The sequence below is a fragment of the Sardina pilchardus genome, chromosome 8 (genome assembly GCF_963854185.1).
Source record: "Sardina pilchardus chromosome 8, fSarPil1.1, whole genome shotgun sequence".
Taxonomy (NCBI): Eukaryota; Metazoa; Chordata; class Actinopteri; order Clupeiformes; family Clupeidae; genus Sardina; species Sardina pilchardus.
The window spans coordinates 21510419-21522925 of record NC_085001.1 but is presented as its reverse complement, the minus strand read 5'-3'; positions in this window follow the sequence as shown (position 1 = coordinate 21522925).

The window sequence follows — 12507 nt, the reverse complement described above, 5'->3', positions numbered from 1 at the left end:
CGGCTAAGTAACTCATTTATTCCTTCACAGTTAGATAAGAACGATGTCCCTTCACATATTGCCTAGCCTATGTTGCTCTTCAGCAATGATGAAGGAAATATCATAAAATGAACACGAAGAGAAAGATGGGGATGCAGATCGAACATCTGATAGACATGGGCACAGTTAATTTGCTTACTCTGACTCTTGGAAAACATAATGTTTGGAAATGTGGTGCAGGTGTAGGCTACAGCAGATCAACATTTTTGCAGTCTAGTTCTGCAAATAGACTTATACAGCACAATGTATTAGGCATAGCAGTGTTGTCATGTTTAACAGGGGGAAACGTGGAAACGTGGAAAGGCCTGTGATAAGAATCAATCATAAAATTGTCAAATAATATTAGGTATGGATTAGGATATGAGTACTTTATTCCTCTCTCTCCCTCTGTCTCTCTTTTTGCTTGTGTGAGAGAGAGCTTTGCTGACTGTTGGCATGATATGGTTGCAATGTAAGAACATTGTTACATTCAAACTTTGTAAACAATTGGCTCAAACCAAACCAGGTTCATTTGCTTTCCAATGGTAATTTTATACTGTTGACAATAGCCTACTCATTTTGTATTTCCAACATTTAATTCAGCATTACAAAATAGCAAATGTAAACATGTATTCTTTAAAGAAAATGAAAGACATGCTTATTTTTTTTTTCTTTATGAAATATGACTGTAGGTGGCTGAATGGATGCAGTCCCGATGCAACTAATGACATCTTATCCAGACTTGCTGGTCCACTGGTCGCCAGCTCTTGTTTGGTGTCCTTTGTTTGTATTCAGTAAACAGTGGTGTTGAAATTCAGAGTGACTGTAACTGTGTGACTGCTTTTGGGGAGAGCACAACAAGTCTGCGGCTTAATTGGTGCACTGTGCTCCAGCGTTAATTAATGAACGGGACGGCGCATTCTTTACATTCTCTCGCGTTGGCTGTTAAATATGGTCCTCTTTCTGAGCACATCAAAAAGAGGCAGTGGAGGCGGCGGAGGCAGCAGCACAATGAGCAGTGTTGGATGGCATGCCTTCTCCTGATCTCGTTCTCTCACCTAATTTGAACAAGACAAATAAAACAGACAGCTCAGCGATACAGCCGTGATTGAACGAAAAAATGATTGGTCTCAGTGAGATGTGCCAGATTGTCTTGGGTTCCACATTGTGAAATACAAGTCCAATGAAGTTAAAAGAAGAAAAGTTTGTTTGGTAACAGTTCTCAAATTTTTCAGCTTATTACCAAGACATGCAATTATCATTTCTAACCATTTCACAAAAGTTATGACAAAAGCAATTTCATGCATAACTTTGAAAGGTTGCCAAGGTCTGGCAAGGTTGTACAAGGTTCAACAGAGATTAGTGCAGGTCTGCTGTAAACTATTAGTACCATTTAATTAACCATCAATTTGGTCTTCAGACATTTTGCCTGCTGCAAAGAAAGAAAATCATCCGAATGTTTGAAAAGCGAATTTGGCTGCACTCTTGTGTGTTGAACTGAAACAAGCGTCCCGTTATTGATTGCTACACAGATGTGTGAGGTCTCTCAATTGCGCTGTGTATCTTAATGTCATTCAAGCCTGTGTATACACATGTCAGTATCTGAGGAATTTGTATAAATACCCTCACAACTAATTTGAGTTTAATTCTCAAAGTGTTTGTTAGGATAAAAGTCTGTCCAGCACTCATGATTTGTGGCACCGCTTTGTCTGACTAAGGCATTAACAGTGCCGAAGAACACCCGATAAACATGGACTAATTGAAGTTGTCACAATACCAATAATATTTTACAAAAGTATACCACTGAGTAGGGTTGTTATTTAGTACTAATGAGTACCAACAGGCTGCTAATAGTGGAGTTCAGTTGCTGTTTTTTCAAAGTGATTTCTAGTCCATCCATAATCACACTGATAGCTTGATACAGTTTGGTTGTCGGGGAATACTGTTGCATGGTTCACTCATCAGTGATATGGAATTTAACTCAATTTTTCCTAACCACTATTGCTGCATTTCAGCATTTCAAGCTTGATATATTAGTGCCACTACCGCCACCAACACCAACAAAACCATCACCACCACCACCAACACCATCACCACCACCACCACCACCACCATCACCACCACCACCACCACCACCACCCCCTGAGAAACAAGAAAGGGGGAAAAAAAGAAGAAAAACAGCAGCAAGCATCTGTGGCATGCTGCTTAATTCGAGTTCAGGTCTCTTCAAAGGGTCACTTTTAGATGGGTCAGGTTCTTCCCTGGCTCTCAGGAGGTGGACGGAGGTAGGCCCTCTCCTGGGAAGGCCCTCTCCTGGGACCAAAGGCATGCCACTGGCGAGGCCACTCATTTTACGCTATTTGTCGGCTCCTGTAGCCTTCCCTCCCATTGTACCATTCACAGCAGCGAGGTTGCGTTTATCTGTTCTTTTTAAACTCTTTTCTTTTTCCCTCTGAAATGAGGATCCATTCTTAAGATGAGATCAAAGTGTCTATTGATCACTAAGAGAGTTGAAGGGGTGAAGTCTGTCGCAGCTCTTCAGCCAGTCAGCCCCAACAGTCTCCATTTTGATTTAATGAGGCCTGCAGCTCTTCTACAACTCCCCTGTGTGTAGACACAGAAACTTTCTCTCATGTTAGTGATTCTCGGGATTTCTCCCTCGACATGCTAATTGTAAATGCTTTGAAGATGGATTATGATTTAAAGGTTAGATTTAAAATAACATGCTGATAAAAGTTAATCTCCCGAAAGATGCACGAGTTCCAAGATTTTTCTCCAAACAATTATGCTTATTGTGCTTAGAGTTCAGTGTGGATATTCATCAGTGTACCAGTACTCTCAAAAGAGCCATCCATTTTTCATCAAGAACCTTACTTTACAAATCATCACAAACAAAGAGAACTAGAGAGGTTCATTGTTTAGGTCATCATTGGCACATTTTATGCCATGGAGAAAAGGAGTGGACACCAAACTAATGTATTCCAAAAAGACCAAAAAAACAAAGTTTCCAAATAAATTACAATGACTTGGACAGGGCAGTTCATCGGTTGCCAAAGTATTCTCTGTCTGTAAAAGATGAGATTCCAAAAAGCAGTGGGACATGTAGAACACCATTGCTTTATGGCTCTGAGGACAGACGGCCATTTCTCTCACTGTCTCCTCCTCAGTCTCTTCAGCACCACCAACCCTATTTGCATGCATTGTCCTCGAAAGAGTTAATCTATGGGTTTGGCAAGAAGAGAAAAACAGAATTACTTGAGCCCCCCCCCCCCCCCCCCAAAAAAAAAAAAACACTATCTCTCTCTCTCTTTTTGTGTCCCCTTCCCTCCCTCCCTCTCTCTCTCTCCCTCCCTCCTGTCCCGTTTGAAGGAGATGAGAGTTGGCAGGCCAGGAGAGCGCTGAAGATTAATGGTGTGAAGGGGGACTCTGACAGCCTTTCCGCTAGCCGCAGCTCTCCTGGGTGGCCCAATTGGTCTTGGATGTCACTTTTGCTACTTAATCTCGGGTATGCGAAACAGGCTGACGTGCCTGGAGAACTCCTGCCTGTCCATTTCTGTATAGACATCAACCTGAGAGACAGATAAAAGGGATTCTTACAGGAGCACTGCCCCATAAGATACACCATCACTTGCCCCCCTGCTCTCTGTTGCTCTCGTTCTCATAGTCTCTCTCTCTCTCTCTCTCTCTCTCTCTCTCTCTCTCTCTCGCCTCTAAAACATCCAAAAGTTACTTGCTCTGGCCAGCAATCATTATTAATTCTTCAATTCGCATGAGATCACAGCACCCATTGTTTGGTGCTCAGGCTCATTAAAAAATGATGATCTCTTTAATTGTAATGACAGCACTAACAGTGACTAGCCCTATTGACTGCACGAGGAGAGCTGTTCAACTATTAATTCGGACACATAATACCCTGGTGTCAAATAAACAAAAGCCGCCAATTTCTTAGCGGCTAGGTTCAACAACATCAGACTGTTCACCAAACTAAACACAACTGTCTCCTCCACCTGAAACTCAACACAAGAACGTGTTGCTCCACTGAGCCACATCCAAGAAGCGTTGAGACTAATCTGGGTCTGTTTGCCAGTTGAGTTCATTTATGGAACGGATGGATTCCTAGACAGATTACTGTTCTGCAGACGCTAATTTCTCCTGAGCGATTGTCTGACTGGAGACAGACTCTGGCTGATAGGAATAAACTCTGGCACATCATCAAATTAGAATGGGCAGGATGTTGATGACCGCGTGCAATGGGAGTGCAATAAACTGCTCATTTACTCTGAGAAGAGACTGTTTTATTTACATATGGGTCTCTCTTTTTATATGTTTGTATTTGTGGGGCAACATTCATTTTTCTTTTTATTTCCCTTTATCTATTGCATTATCTATTGCTCCCTCTCTCACACAAAAGCGTGTAAGAAAATAATAAGAAACACATGTGATCTCCACAAGTCTATTCATTACAAGCAACATTTTTTGAAGAAAACTATTTTGTTGTGACTAAAGCAAGCTCAATATAAATACGGCAAAATTAAACAATACAGTATGTAACATGTAGCAACTCACTCGCACGTGAGATACAAATAATGACCACGAACCACACAATCCGTATTTGAAAATAGAGGTACCATTTATGACCAGGACTCTTTCTTGTAACCTCTTTGAAAATGACCATTCAGAGTGTATGGTGCGGTTTCTGTGTTAAACATCCCAAAAACATTTCTAGAATTTGTCCTTGGCGCAATTCTCTGTCGCAAAAAGTAAAATAACCCACATAAGAAATAAGAATGTAAGCCAATATGACTACTGTTACTCAGTTCAAAAATATTTTTTTCAACAAAAAACACATCCAGATGTTTACTCACATGGACTATTGCACTTTACAAAACAGTGACATGTTTGGGAACTCAATGAAGCCTTTATGTTATTGCAGTGACGCATTATTTCATCCAATCAACTAGCCTACACTTCACATACATCATTGAAACATCGTAGAATATGATTCAGCCTTTATCAAATTCCTGCTTTGGCAACTATTAACAAGACTTGGATAACAGGGTCTGATAACAGGAAATAAATTCAACATGCAAAAATGCACCGTAACAATCAACAAATAATAAATGTGCCAATGTGCCATAGTCCATTTACACTAACCCCAGAAATGAACAATGTTTACTGAATGAGGATAATGTGTCATAGGTGATGGGGAATGTGCTAATTGTGGCACATCAAAGGTGCTGCTGGCCCCTGTGAAGTGGTCATTTCCCAGCAGACCGTCCTCCCTGGGACCCAGACTGAGCTCGTCTGAATTGGGTCCTTCCGTGACCTTTGTGACTTTTAGCCCTAATCCCCGCCACCTTAAACCCTCTTTCTGTCAGTCACCATAAGCCTATTCCCATTATCTAACCCCACTTGTCTCATAGCCGATGCTGTAAAACCTCAGCTATACGCTGTGCTGCCGCGCTCCTTGCCTGCCTGCCTGCCTGCCTGCCCAACAAGGCTGTAACTGTATCCCCCTTCTCTACGCCACCACTGATCCGCTCTTCGGAAACAGCCATCGTCCCATAATCCAACTTTAACTCTCTTCACCCTCCCACCCCATACACACACACAAACAAACACATACACACACACACACACATATCCCATGAAAGGTGTCTGGAGAGGAGACAGTGTAGGTGGATGTACTGTACTGTGTGTGTGTGTGTGTGTGTGTGTGTGTGTGTGTGTGTGTGTGTGTGTGTGTGTGTGTGTGTGTGTGTGTGTGTGTGTGTGTGTGTGTGTGTGTGTGTGTGTGTGTGTGTGTGTGTGTGTGTGTGTGTGTGCGTGCGTGTGTGTGTGTGGTGTGTTACTGGCACGTACCTCTGGCCTCTGTTAGTTATTGTGATACGTATCACTGCACTTGTCCCGGCAGTAGGAAGTGCAAGAGGGGAATAGCAGGGCTTTCCCACTCCTATCACTGCAGGGTTACTGTTACAATCCCAACGGTCTCAGACACACACACACACACACACACACACACACACACACACACACACACACAAAGTCATACAACCACAAAAACATACACAACACTATATAATTTGCTCACACAGAATCCCTAATTGTAATGTGGTGATCCTTTAATATTGCTTTTATAATTCGCCTCTTAGTAAATAAAGCTTAGTAAGCTGGCTATAATACTAGTTTGCACACAAATGTATCTAATGCCCAGCATTTTTTTATGGTTGTGTTAGAAATAGTTATGGATCAAATATCAAGCCAAATATTTGGTCAGCATTTTGGGAACTCGATGAGGCTTTTATGTTATTTCAGTGACACATCAACAAAATTATTTCATCACATCAACTACAGTACATGTTCGAAACATCATTCTGTGGAACATGATTCAGTCTGCCAATTATCAACAAAATTATTTCATCACATCAACTACAGTACATTTTCGAAACATTATTCTGTGGAATATGATTCAGTCTGCCGATTATCAACAAATATTACCAAGACCGGAAAACAGGATGTGAATGTAATGTTCAGAATTTGTCATGGTTGTGAAAGAAATGCTTATGGATCAAGTATCAAAACAAATATTTCAACAGCATCAATTCTTTTAACTAAAGAGTTTTGACAGAGAAAATAGTGTTGTTGGCCAAATGACTATCCATTTGACTGTTTTTAATTCTACCTTGCAGACCAAATATGGCTTCAGCTTCCTCCACAGAAATTCCGACAGGACTCAGAGTGAAGAACATGTGCTTCTGGGAGGCAGGTGTCTTCTGTTGGTAGAAGTAATCTGTTTACAGGACCGGGTCTTTGAAAGAGTTGTTTTTCTTTTTCTCTTTCTTCCTCTGCTTTTTTCCTCCTTTCTCCGCGTGGTACAGTTTGCGTTTGAGAGCTGCAAGCTGCCCACATAGTGTCGTCACTGAGGCGGCTTTCCGGTGTAAACTGTTTGGATTCAATGAAATAATCCACCTACAGAGCTTGGACCAGTGCCGCGCGAGACATCAAACACACACAATTTGGTTTTTAAAGACACATTTGTGAAAGACCAATTAAATATTTACAAGCCGATAACGATTGACAAATTAACTGTTCACTTGTCTGATCCTTATGTTTTGTTGTGCCTTGTCCACCAAGACAGTTATCCAGTCACAGCTGGACAAAGATTCTTTTAATGAGTGTACGTTTTCCCTTGGGAATGCAACATCGTGAAGTGTTACAGTTATGATGGCTATGTTGCCTTCGTTGCCTATGCGCAACACACACACACACACACACACACACACACACACACACACACACACACACACACACACAATCTCATATACAAACAGAAAGGATTTTTTTGGATTACATCCAAAAACCACATGAAACAAATCTTTTCTAAAAGTTCTTTGCAATACATCTTTTTCACCTACAACCAGATTCGCACAGACCTACTTCAGTACCTTCATGGCACAGAGCACTCGGAACTAGTCTGGCAGAGGCGCTGAACCAAACATCACTGAACTCAAACCAGAATTAGTCACACCAGACGATACCAGCCTCTGAGAGTCCGATGATTTAGACCACGTGCATTATGAAGCCGGACCCGATGATACCTCATGTGAGATACTGGCTCTTCACGTGAGCCTTCAAAACTTACTGGGAGGCCTGCACGGGCAGTAAGCCACGTTCTGGTCAGAGGAGGCCCGACTTGCTTTTCTCATTTTCCCCAGGACTGATGGGGGTGACTGAGACCTCCCCAGTGCAGACGTCTTGATTGACATGTTCCCTCTGTGGACAAGAGGTGTGTGTGGGGGGGCAGGGGTTGGAGATGGAGAAGTGTGTTTGGTGGGCTCGCGGGACCGCGTCCACCCAGGGAGGCGGGGGGGGGGGGGGGGCCCAAGCCCCCTTTTTCTCCATCCCCTTCCTCTTTCGGACAACAAAGGCGGGTGAGTGATGTTTGTCTTCAGGCCAGGAGTCGGTTCCGTGGGCTTCTGATGTGTTGGCCACCTGGGAGGGCTTCATCCCAGCACCCCTAGCCTCTCAATCACCACACTGACACGGAGCGAGAAGGGGAGGAGGGACAGGGGGGATGAGAAAAGAAGAAGAAAAGAGGAGAAGAGAAACAGGAGAGGGAGACCAGTGGGAAGAAGAGGAGGAGGAGGAGGAAGAGGAGGTGGAGAACGAAAGGAGTGGTAGCACAAACACTGGCTGAGTGGCGGACCTCCTGCACGAACAACATGGGGGGACGGCACCCCTGGTGGAAGATGGAGCACGTTTACACACCAGGGGCTTGGTGTGGGTCCCCCCCCCACCCCCCGCGCCCTCCCCACCCACCCTCGGACCCCCCAGACCCCAGCTCCCTTCATTTGTTCACACGCCAGCCTGGGCCAGAGACCAAGGAGACGCATTTCTCCATATGTGACAGAAATGGAAGGCACGGTCGCCATCAGCAAGAGGCCGTTCAGATGTTTCCACCATCACTCTCACACAATCAGACAGCACTCATCCACACTCTGGTGGATGTCTGAAGGGTGTTAAGTGCATCTTAAACGTTTTACATGCCAAGGTCATAACGTTCACATTATTTTGGAAGTGGATTCAAAATAAAAATGTCTCTTCCAGATGTATAATGTTATTAAGAGGACAAAATCGAGACAGGGAGCCCGAAGCCTCAGACAAAACACTTAAAAACAGAGTATCTGGTGGAGACCATCATAAATTGCACAACATAAAGAGGCAGAAAAAAGGGATTCTGTCAAATAAATTTTAACAGCTTCAAAGCATTTCCACTTGAAGTCAAATAAAAAGCAGGGCATATCACAGTGATGACAATGTAAACAGTGGGGCGCATAAGGATTTTCCTAACATGATGTAATGGCCCCGGGTATGCGACACAGTGATTAATGGCTCACAGTGAGTAATTTATCTTCATATTTACTAAATGTCAAAAGCTGAAACCATAATGGCAGCTGTATATCATTTTCATTCAGTGCTGCATGGAGAAATCAGGACCACATCCCTTCTCTAACAGTCAGTAGTGCGGCATTAAGCAGATTTAAGCTGGGGTTTGAGGGAAATTGGGGGGTCCATTTCCAAATGTCAACATATTAAGGACAAGTTAAGCCCCAGCGCACACACACACACACGCACCACACACACACACACACACACACACACACACACACACACACACACATACACACACATACACACACACACACACACACACACACACACACACATTACAGCAGTGTTGGACAATTCCAGGGGGAAGCTATGATGTATACAAGCTTTTTAAAATGTTGTGATTCCGGGTGACTCCCAGTCACCCAAAGCGGCTATTTACACATTTTCATGAACAGATGTGAAATAGGATCCCTGTGCCGTATGGGCCAGTTCACATGGCGTGCAAATCAGTGTTGTAAAGAGGACCGAGCAGAGGCTAAACCCACGAGTGTTTGAGAACAACATGCATTAGGGCCTGCGCCCTTTCGCCCGTCCCGACTCAAGCCTCGGTACTCAGGCAAGCCACCTAAGACGACCTTTGTTCAGTGAAAGGTTGTCAAATCAACGCCTCTCTTTAACTATACTATCAGGCGCGCTTATGCATGCAAAGGGCGCAACTGAACACCTTTAAAATGTTTGTTTTGCAGTGGTGCATGCAAGTGTTAGAGACTGTTAACAATACCAACAAGAAAAAGCGTGGTACGTGTCCTGTTTCACCAAAACAAAAAACCAAAAAGAAATAGAAAATAGACAATGGTCAAACGCACGGATCTTGCACGCCACGCTAATTCACTGCCATGTGATCATTCCGACATTTAAAAGCATTTGCAGACCCTGGCAATGACATGACTCTGGCCTCACACATGGCAGTTAACTCTGAAATGGATACGAGTCCATGAGAAGCCTCAGGCAGGCACCGCCAGGATCATTTCAAAGTCAGCAATCATCAGTATTACAAGAAAAACACAAAAATGTCCCTCGTTTGTTTCTAATATAAGGCACATATTCTTGACAGTAGTTGCGACATGTTGAACATGATGATTGTTCAGGCTTGCAGAATGATGGTTGTTCAAAACTGCTGAAGCAGTCTAAGATCTCAACAAGGGAGAGATTTCACAATAAAGCACACAATTCATCCCAATTCATTTGATCATTCCAAGTGTGATCTTCAAGTTCTTCTAAACAAGCAGAGAACTCCTACACAAAGACTATTACACATTTATAAGATAAGATGGCAGTCATTTAAGGTCCACATTTACAGAAAAGTATTTTGGAACAACGAAAATGTATATTATGTTAACTGTGTACATCAGAAGTCAGGAGTTGTGACCTTATGTTGTCACAAGTGGAGAGAGTTTTTTTGTTTTCAAACTCTAAGGGGTATGTTTAGGACTGAACCCAACACACACACACACACACACACACACACACACACACACACACACATTGATTACATTGGATAGGTGGAACCCTGCAGTTGGAGATAGATGTGGAGAGAAACATCTGCTATTCTTCCACAGGGGGCAGGCGAGACAGGGCGGGCCACCGCAGTCGCCCACACCGACAGACAGACAGACCGCCAGGCAGACGGACCGACAGCCCGCTGAGATGATGCTGCAAAAACACCCATGTCCTCGGTGTGGGTGTCGGAGGAGGATCCTTCTAAAAAAAAAAAAAAAAAAAAAGAGAGCTGTTCTGGTGAGAAACAAACGTAGTGTTGTTTTCCTATCCTCCCCTGCACCGCTTTGTGTGTTTTTCTTGTAAACGAGAAGGCGCTCCCCCGCAGAGGCACGCGTTAGCTTTTCAGATAAGCGCTCACCGGGGGCGGAGGTGGCGCACGGTAACCTGGCCCCACGGGCAAACAGGAGTAACGGGGGAATTGCTCTGTCGCCTGCTTTGCATCAAACACCCCCACCTTCCCACATACCCACCTTCACCCCGTCCCCCCCCCCGTCCCCCCCCCACACCACCAAAAATGATCCTCTTTTGTCAGGGCTGCGTGGAGTCTCAGAGAGAGAGAGGGCCACCGCGGTCGACACCACCCCGGCCCTCGCCTGCGTGCCTTTCCGCCTCAACAACTGTTTGGCGGCTTGCTGGTGTATAAATCTCCTTTGAACTCGCCTGGCAGCAGCCCGATCACACAAAAAAAAAAAGGAAAAAGAAAAAGAAAAAGAAAAAAAAACGAAAAAGAAAAAAAAAAACAATGGTGTCCAAATATAGCTCACTGTCTAGACAAGGCGTGGGGAAACTCTGCCAGGTCCACCTAGAGATGTAAATGACATGCTAATGTTGTTTTGCCACCATGGGCACGCCGCTGCAGACAGCCGTGCGAGAGCTATGTGCCAGACAGGCCGCTTCTCTTTTTTTACCCCCCTTCTTTCTTTCTTTCTTTCTGTCCTCTCCTCTCCTCCCTCGCTCGCTCTCTCCCTCCATCCTCTCTCTTCCTCCTCTCCTGCCCAGTAGCAGTCAAGCGCTGCCACTAGCCAGACAGACAGCCAGCCAGCCACAACAAGCACCCCGCAGCCGTGCGGTTATGTGATACACCGCAGGGGTTAGTGTGTGTGTGTGTGTGTGTGTGTGTGTGTGCGCGCGTGTGTTCGGACGCGGTGCGGGCGCTGGTAGAGTTACCGTGCCATTGACTCAAAGTCTGATCAAACTGAGATTAGATCATGGAAAGAAAAAGTGACTGGCATGTGTCCGTGATTGTGTGTGTGTGTGTGTGTGTGTGTGTGTGTGTGTGTGTGTGTGTGTGTGTGTGTGTGCATGCATGTTTGAATATCTGGAGTGTGTGTGCGTGTGTGTGTGTGCATGTTTCCCTGTGTTTAGTTTCCTTGTACGTGAAGGAGTTGTGTGTGTGTTTGTGTGTGTGTGTCTTTGTGTTCATATGTGTTTCGCTGTATGTCAGACTCACCTGCACATTAGGTGACCTATTTGCATGTGTGTATTACTGTAATGGGAGCAGTGCCTTTGGGTGACTGTGTCAGTGTTCGTCTGTGCACATATGCACATTCCGATGAATACCCCAATCCGATGAATACACCCCCCCCACACACACACACACACACACACATACACAGACATATGATAAATACTGGTGTGTGTATGCATAGGAACATACATAACATTTTGTTGTCTTTCTCAGTGTATCACTATGTTTGCGTTCCACATATGCACATGCTGTGTGTGTGTGTGTGTGTGTGTGTTTATGCACAGGCATGTCCCTATGCATGTGTGTGTGTGTGTGTGTGTGGTGTGTGTGTGTGTGTGTGTGTGTGTGTGTGTGTGTGTGTGTGTGTGTGTGTGTGTGTGTGTGTGTGTGTGTGTGTGTGTGTGTGTGTGTGTGTGTGTGTGTGTGTGTGTGTGTGTGTGTGTGTGTGTGTGTGTGTGTGTGTGTGTGTGTGTGTGTGTGTGTGTGTGTGTGTGCGCGCGCGCGCGTGTGCGTATGTGTGTGTGTGTGTTCTGCTCTAATCTCCCTGGCAGGTCTGCTCTTGACTGTGT